Here is a 15,181-nt window from a genome sequence, read left to right on the forward strand (position 1 = left end):
CCGGGATTCAAACCCACACTGCCAGAGTGAGGCACCAATCGCCAGCACACAAGGTCAGCGATCTAACCCACTCAGCCACCGAGGCTTCCACAAAAATGAAAGTCTGACAACTGGTAGTCTAGATCACGTACTTTGTGTACCCCTCTGACAAGTGTAAATTGGCACTGCTCCCATGGCCGAAAGCTATGAACACACAATGCCATTTAGAAAGCGGTCAAATGTAACAAATGTTATATTTGGGATAATGCTTTCTTTGCAAAGTACAGATTCTCGTACTTGAGTGCCTGTCCAGGATTCGAACCCACACTGCCAGAGTGAGGCACCTAATCGCCAGCACACAAAGTCAGCGATCTAACCCATTCAGCCACCGAGGCTTAAACAAAAATGAAAGTCCGACAACTGGCCATGGGAGCCCTGCCAATTTACACTTGTCAGAGGGGTACACAAAGTATGTGATCTAGACTACCAGTTGACTACCAGTGTTATCCCAAATATAACATTTGTTACATTTGACCAATTTCTAAATGGCATTGTGTGTTCATGGCAGTCAAACAGTTTTGAACATTATTTGTAGTGGCGAACATATTGTAAATTTGCTCCAGTATAAATCCATTTTTCATTTTTTCACTGAAAAAGCAAGTTGAACAGAATACTATTAAAACACTAGTCTGCCCCACAGAATCTCAAGCTTTTTAGTTTCCTTTCTGCCTTCCCCTTACTGAAATGGTATAGCCCCAAAACATGAAGCAAGTGTAAAATTTTCTAAAAGCTGAATCCCTCATCTCAGTGTGGCTCTTTTTCAATTTATTTGCGTTATTGGTTTCTATCAAAATTATATAGACTAAGGGTTAGTCCACTAACATACCTATGAGTATGAGCCTAACCCAAAACTACCATCATTAGTAATGGCTAATGAATTGCCTAATTGGGTTTAAACCCAATATATTTAAATGCTTACCACATTGAACATGATTAAAATATTGGTCAAGGGATGTCAGTTTCCAGTGTATAGACACTTTATTATAATTATTACCTCCAAAACGTTTTTCAAAGAGTTGATTTGGTCACTGTAGTTTCACTGTTTTGTCTTGGAGTGTTATGTTTCAATCCTTGAGTGTCAAGCTGTGCCATCAGTGCCCTAAAGTAAACAAACTTGGACTTGGACCAAACTTTGCCCATGCCTGCTTCACTGGAGCAGGGGAACAACTGATAAGATCATGGCTAAAGAGTATCAGATTCAATGAGAGGGGGGATGCTGACAGGAAGAGTTTGGGCTAATGCCACTAAGTGTTCAACAACCCATTCATGGCGTAAAAGGGCGACAGCGCTTGTCGAAAGAGGCGACTATCGGGATCGGGTGGTCAGGTTCGCTGACCTGGTTGATGCATGTCACCGTATCCCAATTGCGTGGATCGATGCACATGATGTCAATCACTGGATTGTCTGGTCCAGACTCGATTATTTACAGACCGCCGTCATATAGCTGAAATATTGCTAAGTGCGGCGTTAAACAACTAACAAACAAACAAAACTTTGAGGAATTCACAACAATCACTATGACGAGGTATGCATATCTTGCAATCAACCTGAATCCAGTTACTGGAATGTCAAACCCGGGCTTGGTTAAAACAAGAATTTCAGTTAGATCCGCTACATGTTGTAGATCTCCCGTAGTCAAGAGATGCAATACCGAGGCAGCCATGTCAATTTATGAGGGACAGACAACTACTCCAACATATATAAACAGAGCAGCCAAAGATAAAAATGAAATCATATCATGTACGAAAATAGAAATCATATCAACACAAAAAGAGAAAGTTTATCAGTACTAAAACTTGCAATAGATATGTGTACCCCACGTACACACATGAGTCCCATTCGACAGTCTACAACACCCGAATAACAGTTTGGGTACCCCTTGTGTTCAGGCAAGTTATTTAATTCAATAATTTTGTATTAAAATCCTTTTCAATTTGTTTTCACCATTTTCCCTATTCCATTCCATGCATGTTTATGTTGCTACATCTTATTGCTCATGTTCCCAAGTATTATAAAACACTTTAATGTCTCTCCTTCCTAATCTAACGTTAAAACATTTCAGGTCATTACCATCATCTAATACACAAGAGATGATACCAAGACATATTTAATTCGGTTTTATGGTCTATGCGGTCTTACAATTGATTTTATTAGTCTATAAATCTTATGTCTAGTACATATTTTCACAAACAGGGCTGTTAGCTGATATAAGGAAGGTAACATCCAGTTGATTTCCCAGTTGACGTTTTTACTTTTTTTTTATCAAATATGAGGAGTGTATACGACATACGTTAGTCTCTCAAAGACGTTTCTACAATTAATATTTTGAATAAGCCGTTGTTATGCCAGTTGTGACAGGGATGATGGTATGGTAGCTGTAGCAGACAGATTGACAATCGTTGTTACGCGCGTCACTAGGTAATTAGTACGGCATTGACCGTGTTGATTGTTACTATACTTTGAGGATTACCTCTGTGGCCAGTGGCGGACGTAATTCAAACTCCTACCACACTGACACCACAGGACAGGATGGGGTGGTAGTTCACCGGACGACACTGTGTATATTGGGCGGCTCCTTTGATATCTCCTCCAAACATACTTTTATTGAATGACCCATTAAACGACGATACACATCTCGTTGAATATATCAAGGCACTAATTCATCTTTCATAAACTTTTTTTTTGCATTATGCTTAATATATCCACATATCAACGAAAATATGTCATACATGTATCCACAAAAAAAATATACATATACAGGCTAGGTATTTGCCGACAGCAACACCTGCATAACTGTTTATTCGCGCGAGGTGTGGTAGATCGTAATTGACCGAGAGCAGGTATTGTAGAATCACCTGTAAATAATGCCGACACTGTAATTAGATACAACGTACTAATGAGAATATGAGAATTATCATAAGAAGGCTGTTGTTTTTTTCTGAACTGTTACCATTTTCATACCAAAAGAGACAATGCATTTAAAAGTTGCTTTAGTGTCATAATATTCCCTCAATCGCCTGTAAACATCGCACCGCATATAATGAAATAATTATTTCGAGATTTCGTTAGAATGTGAGATATTCAGCTAGACGTTATGCAATGAAAGACGAATCGTGTTTTTCCCCATTAAAATACGCGCACGTGTACCTGTATATTGCATATCTATTGTCACTTAATTTCCCAGTGTGATGTATTAACGAGACATAAAATGGAAAGTGAAAAAGAAACAAACTAAACTTTAATTCGTTGAAAAATAACGCCAATGAATTGGTGTACACGCGCATGAATTTGTATGATAAACTGTCAAAACGTTTTGAGAGATAAGGCCGAGTTCATTAAAGATCGTTGCAATATGTAAAAAAGGTGAAATTTGTAAAACTTCTGCAAAGGAAACATCAAACCAAAGACCCTTTTAAAATAGTAATGTAATGATATAATACAAAGTGTGTTTCACATAATACAATATACTTTGTAAACAATTAGTTAATTCTTTAAAGGGACTGACGAAAACATGGGCGAAATATTTTGATAACGCCAAAAATTATTTGAATTAAGTTAAAATGAGTTGAATCATGTGTCATGCTTATAATCCCTTAATGTATTTGCGAAACTAAAACTGTTGAGCAAAATAAAATATGCTCGCCCATGGGCCAAGCCTTTTTCTCGCCCATGGGCGAAATATTTCAATATCGCTATAAAATCGTTGAATTAAGTTAAAATGAGTTAAATTTTGTGTATGATACTTGATGGAATACAAGTTAAGTATTTGCGAAACAAAAACATGAGTTTTGTGTAAAGGAAAATATTCTCGCCCATGGGCCAAACCTTTTTCTCGCCCATGGGCGAACTATTTCAATATCGCTATAAAATCGTTGAATTAAGTTAAAATGAGTTAAATTTTGTGTATGATACTTGATGGAATACAAGTTAAGTATTTGCGAAACAAAAACATGAGTTTTGAGTAAAGGAAAATGTTCTCGCCCATGGGCGAGATGGTGTAAATATTGAGTTTTTGAATTTTTAAAAAAATTGTTTACTTCCATTGTATGTTCCCACGAAAACAGCACGCTTATTTTTGTAAATACCTTTAACCGAAACTGGGAAAGGACCGTAGAGTTTCTGGACTTTTGGGTTTCCAGAATTAAAATGGGTCGTGTTATACATTTAAACAAAGACAATTATATATATTTCATCCAAAACTGACACCAACAAATTTCTTCCTCCCATTTTGTCAAGTATTACGGTAGGATCAAATCATTGTTACAACGAGAAAAAATATTTAACTGTAGTAAAATGTATATATCTATAGATTCTATATCTATATTATGTTCTGTTCAAGATCACGTTTTATTTTCATGTACTTGTTTAAACTGAATTGTACCAAGGGTCATATGGCCTTACACACACTGAATAAACTGTCTGTCTTTCGTTTAAAGTGTCTTGCTGCTAGCTTATACATCAAAACAAACGTGACATAATGTCTTCATATACAGCGTCCCCGGCAAATATTTAGAACACTAAATAAATAACAACTACCGTATTCGATGTAATAAGCGCCCACAGCGATATTTGCTAATATATTGGCTAGTGAACAATCCCAATTAGCACCCCTTCCGATTGATCAATGTACACAAGCCTTATTTATTCGTGTATAATACGTGTGTCCTTAAATATGGGAAATTAGATTCTGAAAAACCACATCTGTCGTATATACACATTTCAGGCTGTCAGCATAAACCACGAAATTTACGATCTTTTAACCCTGTTGTTTTTCACCAAAATAATATTCTAAAAGGAGCCCCCTATTTCTAATTTTGTGAGCGCCCTGAGCGCTTTTTATGTCGAATACGGTACTCCCAATTTGCATGATAGCATTCCTTAACCAAATGCCCAGCAGTGTCACCCTTGTCCAGTACGTGCCTATATATCACGAATACAGATTATTTGCATGTTCCACGACTTATACTGGACAGGCAAGGTTTGATGGACAACGTTGAGCTCTGGGATTAAGTTAGGAAAACTAGTTTTTCCTGTTTGCGACGAACTCGGTTGTGTCGTGTTGCTGACCCCATTTACTAAGGAATTATGCGAACAATCACAGTTTCATATAAATCAAACACTGCATCAGCTCTATACGTGTACACTATTGAAAATATATGGTCAGATTGTAGCAGTGTGAAATTACCATGCTCTGTACACGAGAACTACATCACAATGACGTACATGTATACAGGTCAAAAGAAACAAAAGACATTTGGCTGATTGTAAATGCGTCATTGGCACACTTAAAGGACTCGCACTGATGGACGAATATCTGCGTAAATGTTGTAAACGTGATATCTAACGATCAAATATGTCAATATTAGCGGTGTCAAACCTATTTTTAAGTATGTCCGTTATTTTGATATGTGGGCAGGTGTTGGTAGCTTTATAAGGCTTCCGTGGTGTCTTGTGTGAACGTTTTACATCTACATGAAGATAAGTGCAATGAAGCAGCTTTTTAACATTAATCAACCCATGAGTGAGTGAGTGAGTGAGGAATCGAACTTGGGTCTTCGGCGTGAAGAGCTAACGCTATACCTAAAGTCTGACTAGGGTAACAATATAAAAATAGCGTAACAACGAAACAATCAAGGTGTCCATGTGTGTAGTGACCGTCTGTTCCTGTTAAGGGACGCGTGTTTCTTTGCATGTCGCTACTGTGTTCTTTTATTCGTGTGGATCTGGGACACACATTATACAGCTTGTTAATGTATGTGTACAAATCTAAAGACAAGAGACACAAAACCAAGAAATCGAAAAATGTCCCATTTTCAGGTACATTGCAGTCCTGGAGAATATCATTAAGAGGTAAACCTAATCAGGTAAGTCAATTAGGCCTTGCCATAACGATAAATAGTTTCTTAGAACTAACACAGTTATTTAACCATGAATTTATAAGATGAGCGATCACCCTTTCCCCTGTTGCCCTTGCATGCTATATACTAAACTGAAGACCAGTGACATGTTTGGATGTGGAAAAGGAATTAAACTGATATTTTTTCGGGTTTATATTTTGAAAAGGATAAACTTGATATAAAACGAAATAAGATAGGTTAGTATTAATAACATCTGTTCCGGGATATCTTCTTGCTAAAATTAAGTAAAATAAGATAGTAGCTGTTCCTACCATCTAACTCTATAATATTCCTTTTCCCCCTTAATCCCTATACAACAAGGGTGGGTGTGTAGTATGTTCAAGCGTATGTTTCATGTTGATGACATTGCAGCGTGACAGCGAGGTATATATATGAGCGCTATCCATCATCACGTCACTCGACATACTTGGGAACAAGGAGATGACATATCAGCGTCATGCTTCAGACCATCATATGTTTGTCCTGGTACATATGCGCAGATGTTGGGAGCATGTGAGGACATTGTCTGAACGTATGGGAGTAACATGGGCACAGAACTGACATACATTGCACTTCAGTTTGCGTGCGATTTGACGACACTGACAGTTACTGAAAAAAAATATGACATAAAGAACACGGTCAGCTGTGCATTTGCTTTCTCTTGCCCGTGTATTTTCGCACCTACCTACCTACCTACCTGCCTGCAGACAGACAGGCGTCTCTGTGATGGCACCTTCAATATGTGTCTTGGACTGTTTACCGACAAGATTAAAAAAACAAAAGTTACATTTGATAAAACTCTGCAGCTGCAGTCTGCCAATATGAACACTGCCCTAACACCACCCACAGACTCCATGCTGACTTTCGTCAAGATAATAGAATCAATTTGCTAGTGGGAAGAGCAGCAGCATTGCCTTCTGTTCCTGTAGCTGGCATTGAAAATCTGCTGCTTGATGTCCTTAATGAATCCCCCTCAATGATTTGCCGATTGTGTGACTGTCTTTTGGGTAGACGGCAGCCATAAGGTAGCAAATCCTCAGCCCGCTACCAAAGTAAGGAATGTGTCACGCATGAAACTAATGTTTCGCGTGCTGCGTATGTAGTCTGTATTGATGGAACTATGATAGGGTAATCCTGACTTGTGTGTTATGTATAGTCTGGTGGGTGTATTTCACTGATTTAATGTCAGAAACATGCGTGAAAGAAATATACATGTATGATTGTATGTTAATTGAGTTAAATGTTGTGTTATATGATGTTAACTGTTTGTAAAATATTTATATAATAATTATTTATATTATCTTTTAATGACAATTGATGTCCCATAGGCCGTGTACTGTCTACCCACTACAAAGTAACCTGAAGTAACTATAATTGTGTTAGAACAGCAGGTGACATTTCAACAAATAAATTTTCTTCTTCTCAATATTAAATAATCTCGGACGGATGGGACGGCTCCATTTAGGTGGCATTCCAGATTATGTCCGCTTCGTTAAACGCCTGATAAGGGGTAGGTCGGTTACTTTATAGAATACATGATTTTGGGTGTGTTTTCTGAACACTGATCAGAAAATAATTCCAGTTTTCTAAACAATGTTTTACTTGAGGTGATACATGTATGATAACGTGAATGTCCCTTTTTCGGAATGATTTTTTGTTGTTGAGACAACAGTGTTTTTTCATTAAAACTGGAATTTATCACTCAAACGGAGAGCCGGCAGATGAAACAGGAAGAACGAAAGTGAGTTATATATATAGGTGATAAATGTCACGTTTTCATGGAAGAAACATCTCATGCGTATACAGATTACAAGTATTTTAAAAACTGCGTGATCTTTTTTGACATGTACATATGAAGACCCATCACAGGAATAGCAACACTCCCTGTGAGACATTGTTTACCTACACAAGGGCTGTTTATTGTATATCCAAGCATTGTTTATTGTTGGCTTAAATGTCCCGCGGCCAGCAATGCGGCGTTAGTCGCAAGTCACGATCCGCAGGTCGTTTGTTGGCAATGCATACTATCTTGTTACCTTTGAAATAAATTCAAAATTCACATAAACAAAAAAAGAGTTAATAGGACAAGCAAAGGAAGATATATTCTTTTTTTTGCTAAGGACGGAAATTAAATTTATCACTTAAATGTCAACAGCAGCCTTTTGACAGTATAATTATACCAGTTCTTCTCTTACTGTCCGGGAAATCATCTAAATTATCCTTTCTCGAATATAAGTCATTATTTAATGACGACATATTAGGAAATTGATTAGTTACATCTAGTTTTCACAAAGTTTAAAAAAATCTTACTTATCTTAAACATTTATTCCATGCTTGAAAATTTAAATGACATTAATCTACAGTGTGTGATCAGTGTGAGATAAGTGCGAGAGATAAGTCTTCTAAAGGCACAATGTGTGATCAATGTGTGATAAGTACAAGAGATAAGTCTTCTAAAGGCACAATTTGTGATCAGTGTGATCAGTGTGTGATAAGTGCAAGAGATAAGTCTACTAAAGGCACAATGTGTGGTGTCATAAACAGATGATTGACTGTCTAAATTTTGAATATCACTTAAAAGTACTGCAAGCAAACGTTTGGCGAGTCTTACTTAGGTCAGAACTTGTAACCATAATCTACCTGTCGAAACTGGGAGATGGAGCTTTAAACGAAAAAAATGTACACTTTATAGACTTATCTGACATAGGTTATAATTCAATTATATATAAAAAGAAAGAAAACACATTTTACACAGGTTCTACTACATTGAACCCACTATGTATCAAATTTTACTTTTCAATAATCCACTATTAGGAACATTGAGAAACCTGTTCAAATTCTGTGACATTCATACATGCTCGACAAGGATGTTTGGACAAATTCTATATTTATATGTATACGTATTATGTTGTGAAATATCTTTTTGCCTCTGTGTGTAAATAAAAGTTCAGTTCAGTTATAGGAGGCGGATATATGATATAGCATTTCAACGTTCATGTATAGAATGATATAAACATCGAGATAGTATCCTTATTTTGACCTCTTACTGACGGCCTGTGCAGGAGGCTCAAATGACTCCCCAGGCTCAGACGACTCTAGAGTTATTTGAGCCTAGGCTCAGATGACTCCCCTTAGGCTCAAACGACTCCCAGATGACTCCCCTTAGGCTCAAACGACTCCCAGATGAATTTTATAATAAGCTGTACAACGTTTGTATTTGTTGATCGTGAATCAAAATGTACCAAATATCTAGGAAATTTGTTTTACCTGACCGGAAGAGGTAGAAAATAACAAATGCGTATCTATGATTTTAAAAGAATTGGACATGGAACAAGGGAAGTAGTTTCGGCCTGATATGAAAGAATGGGATATAGAATAAGGGGAGTAGTATGAGCCTGATATGAAAGAATCGGATATAGAATAAGGGGAGTAGTTTGAGCCTGATATGAAAGAATTGGATACAGGATAAGGGGAGTAGTTTGAGCCTGATATGAAAGAATTGGATATAGAATAGGGGGAATAGTTTGAGCCTGATGCTTATGAATCGGATATAGAATAAGGGGAGTTGTTCGAGCATGATATTAAAGAATCGGATATAGGATAAGGGGAGTAGTTTGAGCCTGATATGAAAGAATTGGCTATAGAATAGGGGGAATAGTTTGAGCCTGATGCTTATGAATCGGATATAGAATAAGGGGAGTAGTTCGAGCATGATATTAAAGAATCGGATATAGGATAAGGGGAGTAGTTTGAGCCTGATATGAAAGAATTGGCTATAGAATAGGGGGAGTAGTTTGAGCCTGATGCTTATGAATCGGATATATAATAAGGGGAGTAGTTCGAGGATGATATTAAATAATCGGATATAGGATAGGGGGAGTAGTTTTAGCCTGATATGAAAGAATTGGATATAGAATATAGGGAGTAGTTTGAGTCTGATATTAAAGAATCGGATATAGGATAGGGGAAGTAGTTTGAGCCTGATATGAAAGAATTGGATATAGAATAAGGGGAGTAGTTTGAGTCTGATATTAAAGAATCGGATATAGGATAGGGGAAGTAGTTTGAGCCTGATATGAAATAATTGGATATAGAATAAGGGGAGTAGTTTGAGTCTGATATTAAAGAATCGGATATAGGATAGGGGAAGTAGTTTGAGCCTGATATGAAAGAATTGGATATAGAATATAGGGAGTAGTTTGAGTCTGATATTAAAGAATCGGATATAGGATAGGGGAAGTAGTTTGAGCCTAATATGAAAGAATTGGATATAGGATAGGGGAAGAAGTTTCAGCCTGATATGAAAGAATTGGATATAGAATAGGGGAGTAGTTTGAGCCTGATGCTTATGAATCGGATATAGAATAAGGAGAGTAGTTCGAGCATGATATAAAGAATCGGATATAGGATAGGGGGAATAGTTTGAGCCTGATATGAAAGAATTGGATATAGAATAGGAGTAGTTTGAGCCTGATATGAAAGAATTGGATATAGGATAGGGGGACTAGTTTGAGAATGATTCTCATGAATCGGACATAGAACAAGGGGAGTAGTTTGAGCCTTATATGAAAGAATTGGATAAAGAATAGGGGGAGTAGTTTGAGCCTGATATTTGAGAATTGGATATAGAATAAGGGGAGTAGTTTGAGCCTGATATTAATGAATCGGATATAGGATAGGGGGAGTAGTTTTAGCCCGATATGAAAGAATGGGATATAGAATAAGGGGAATAGTTTGAGCCTGATATGAAAGAATCGGATATAGAATAAGGGGAGTAGTTTGAGCATGATATTAAAGAATCGGATACAGGATAAGGGGAGTAGTTTGAGCCTGATATGAAAGAATTGGATATAGAATAGGGGGAGTAGTTTGAGCCTGATACTCAAGAACCGGATAAAGGATAGGGGAAGTAGTTTTAGCCTGATATGAAAGAATTGGATAAAGAATAAGGGGAGTAGTTTGAGTTTGATATTAAAGAATCGGATATAGGATAGGGGAAGTAGTTTGAGCCTAATATGAAAGAATTAAATATAGGATAGGGGAAGAAGTTTGAGCCCGATATGAAAGAATTGGATACAGAATAGGAGGAGTAGTTTGAGCCTGATACTAAAGATTCGGATATAGAATAGGGGGAGTAGTATGAGCCTGATATGAAAGAATTGGATATAGAATAGGGGGAGTAGTTTGAGCCTGATGCTTATGAATCGGATATAGAATAAGGGGAGTAGTTCGAGCCTGATATTAAAGAATCGGATATAGGATAGGGGGAATAGTTTGAGCCTGATATGAAAGAATTGGATATAGAATAGGAGTAGTTTGAGCCTGATATGAAAGAATTGGATATGGAATAAGGGGAGTAGTTTGATCCTGATATTTAAGAATCGGATATAGGATGGGGGGAGTAGTTCGAGCCTGATATGAAAGAAATTGAAATAGAATAGGAGGAGTAGTTTGAGCCTGATATTAAAGAATTGGATATAGAATAGGGGGAGTAGTTTAAGCCTGATGCTTATGAATCGGATATAGAATAAGGGGAGTAGTTCGAGCATGATATTAAAGAATATGATATAGAATAGGAGAGTAGTTCGAGTCTGATATGAAAGAATCGGATATTTGATAGGGGGAGTAGTTTGAGCCTGTTATGAAAGAAATGGATATACAGTAGGGGGAGTAGTTTGAGCCTCATGCTCATGGATCGGATATGGAATAAGGGGAGTAGTTTGAGCCTGATATTAAAGAATCGGATTTAGGATAGGGGGAGTAGGAGTAGTTTGAGCCTGATATGAAAGAATTGGATATAGAATAGGGGGAGTAGTGTGAGCCTGATGCTCATGAATCGTGTATAGAACAAGGGGGGGGGGGGGGGGGGGGGTAGTTTGAGCCTGATATGAAAGAATAGGATATAGAAAAGGGGGAGTAGATTCGTGGATATTAGGAAAGTTATCCAAATTGATGGTTTTAATGTCCGATTTTGTTTTGAATGCTCACTGATGATTGAGTTCATCTATTCAACTCTAAGAAAATGACGAAGATTCCACTCGTGGCTGAAATGTTTGTTTTCCGAAGCCATTTGCATTTATCAGCCATTCATGTGCACACAAAATGTGACGTCACCTTGATTCGTGGATTACGTAGTAGATTATTGTATCGATATGTACGAAAGCCCAGTACGTTACTGTGTAATATTTGCTTATGAATTCGAACCTATACCTACCAGCATTTCTGTGTCGGCTGATAACAGTTGAAAAGCATAGTTATTCAACACCGTCTCGAAAAAGAATCTTGTCCCTAAAATTATGTGAACTATTTACAGGTAAGTTTGTGTCCTCTTTCAGGCCCTACTGTTCCGATGGTTTGCATGGCAGACCATGGCAAGGGCAATAAAATGTGTCATGTAAAATGTGAATCCTCACTGTCACTGCTGTATAATAGATTAATCGCACCAGATGGTTCCGCTGCTGACTCGGTGGTACTTTAAGGTTTCTTTTGAGATGGTTTAGCTGATGTATGTGACTTTGCTGGTCGTTTCTTGGTTGGTACTGGCTCTTTAGCAGTTTAACTTTTAACATAGTTTTTAACTGGAATTTCGATCTCTTGTTCAGTTATAGCTTTGCCGCTACCGATCGTGTGGATAGATCTGTGGTTTTCTTAGTTTCTTCTGGATGATGGGAAGCTGGTCAACAAAGAATTGGGATTGTTCAACGTTAGTGACGAGATTTTCCTTCTCAACGTTAGGTTTGGAACATAGTCTGCGTACGTCGTCAGTAGCTGGTACTTGTTACGACTTGTCTTCATCGTGTGATGCGTGGATAAGCAGCTGGTACGAAAGCAGATTATCAATCATATCTGGCAAAAAGGGATATATTCCAGACTTTCGGAATGCCGACTGCAGGTGACCAGGCGTTAAAGCCCTACAGGCTACGGTGGCGATGTTAAATCTGTTGAGTGTGGTAATATGACTTGTGAGAGCCGAGAGGACAAACAACACAATATTGTGATCTGTGCCCAGTCTATCAGAGACGGAAAAATGTATACAGAAGAGGCAAAGGTCTATTTGGCGTTGCTGGAGTTGCAAATCGAAGGCAATGTCTGTCCAAGTAATCTTGGAATATTACACCATTTCACCTTCCCGATTCAGAATCATTCCGTCACTTTAAAATTGCTTCTGGTCTTGATTGGAAACCGTATTTGTCCATAATCATGGCCAGTTCATTAAAATACTAGTTGATATATTCCTCTGAACTAGCTTTAGTACGAAGTTCCGTGAGAGACTTGGCACTTCTAACTTTCAACTCCGGACATCGCTCCGACAGACCATATAACAACTTCACAGAAAATGGATGGACCAGGTCACGTTTTCCTAACTGACAAGCAAAGTTGAACCCTTATTGGATAGCCTCTTTCCGGGTATATCCGTATCCGATGGATGCCATGTGTGTTACATGATCAACAAGTCTAGTTTCTTGCTCCGCATTAATAATTGAAGTCACACCTGACTTGACTGTGTCAACATCGATTTTGCCTTTTATCCTGTCTCTCAGTGTTTGCTCGGGCAGAGAAGTTTAATGTCGCTTTATGAACTGCAACTTTATTGTTTTGACTTCTGAGAAAGCATTAGTCAAAGCTGTAGGCGATTAACTTATGTACCCCTGTCGTGAAGGTGCAACAAAGCTATACGAGATGGCCAGAAATGTTGTCATAGTTTTTTTTTTAAATTTTAACAGACGGCAGCACCTCAAGTCACGTGACTTATGTTTATTGAAATCTAGACAATCCGTCGACGAGATGTGAGAAGGGTGGTGCTTACGGTATAGAATTTATTTGATGTTTTGTAAATATGAAATTTGGTATTAGTAATCCAGGGCTAATTATCTCAGTGTTGGACACTGTTAGACTGTACTTCTGTGTAATGCAGCTATTCGGAGCATTTTTGTCAGCAAAGCGTGGCAGTGCGTGTACATCAAAAGTACCGCTGTGTGACGTCATACGATAAATACCGTGATCCACGGTTATCCACGAATTTAGGTAATTAACACAGTTACTCTGTGTGTTGCCCTGACTCAAACGGCACAGTTTGCTTTCGGTAAAGGGCCGGCTATGACAGTCGCATCACTCTCCAGGCATCACCAGTTTTACGGGGGAGACATGCCATATTTTACTACCGCTTCTATTTACAAAATACTGGATGAGGGGGTCTGAATTGGACCATGTCATTGGACAATTGGACCATGTCAAGGGGGTCGGAATCTCCTGGGGTGCATGTCAAGGGGGTTGAAATATCCAGGGCACTGTGTTGAGAGGGTCGGAATCTCCTGGGGACCATATCAAGAGGGTTGGAATCTCTAGGGAACCACGTCACAGGGGTCGGAATCTCCAGGGTTGCATGTCAAGGGGGTTGGAATCTCTAGGGGACTGTGTTGAGAGAGTCGGAATCTCCAGGGGACCATGTCGATGGGGTCGGAATCCTCATGGGTGCATGTCTAGGGGGTTGAAATATCCAGGGGTGTATGTCAAGGGGTTATGAATCTCCAGGGGTGCATGTCAAGGGGGGTTGGAATCTCCAGGGGTGCATGTTAGTGGGGGTTGGAATCTCCAGGGGTGTATGTCAAGGCGTTAGGAATCTCCAGGGGTGCATGTTAGGGGCTCGGAATCTCCAGGGGTGCATGTTAGAGGCTCGGAATCTCCAGGGGTGCATGTCAAGGGGGGTTGGAATCTCCAGGGGTGTATGTCAAGGGGTTAGGAATCTCCAGGGGTGCATGTCAAGGGGGGTTGGAATCTCCAGGGGTGTATGTCAAGGGGTTAGGAATCTCCAGGGGTGCATGTCTAGAGATCAAACATCTTCAAACGGGTTTCTTGAACTTACAGCAGGTGTTCACTTTCAGAACGTAGAGGTCTGGATGGCGTATATTAAGGCAAACGTTCCATGAGATACATTGAGGCTGATTCATTGAAGCGTTTGTAGGCTAATGTCAGTAGTTTAAAGTCAGTTCAAACTTTGAGAGGCAACCATTTTGAAGTTATCGTACTATTGCGTGCAGCTGTGTTTTGTATGCGCTGAAGCCTCTTGAGCTGTTGATGATGTGACCTACCAATATATACTGAACCGCAAAAGAAACGTCACCAAAGTAACATTGCATGAAAAGTTGTCATTTGAATATCTGGGTAATTTTTGTCAAAGTTTGTAAAATTTAACAATACCTTGTCCGGAAAAATGAAATTTGATGATTAAAAACCCCCAAAGCAGA

At 38.6% G+C, this 15,181-nt stretch overlaps 1 long non-coding RNA gene across 1 annotated transcript in view; it reads left to right on the forward strand.

Annotated features, from left to right (window-relative positions):
- Positions 1–5,711: 5,711 nt before the first annotated feature.
- The window catches only part of LOC125375604, a 46,207-nt gene continuing 36,737 nt past the window's right edge, over positions 5,712–15,181 (forward strand). Inside the window, exon 1 of the long non-coding RNA XR_007218828.1 lies at positions 5,712–5,903. This is a non-coding gene — a long non-coding RNA (uncharacterized LOC125375604). The remainder of the gene's footprint in view (positions 5,904–15,181) is intronic.

Source organism: Haliotis rufescens, unplaced genomic scaffold (assembly GCF_023055435.1).
Source record: "Haliotis rufescens isolate VD_foot unplaced genomic scaffold, xgHalRufe1.0.p SCAF_10, whole genome shotgun sequence".
Taxonomy (NCBI): domain Eukaryota; kingdom Metazoa; phylum Mollusca; class Gastropoda; order Lepetellida; family Haliotidae; genus Haliotis; species Haliotis rufescens.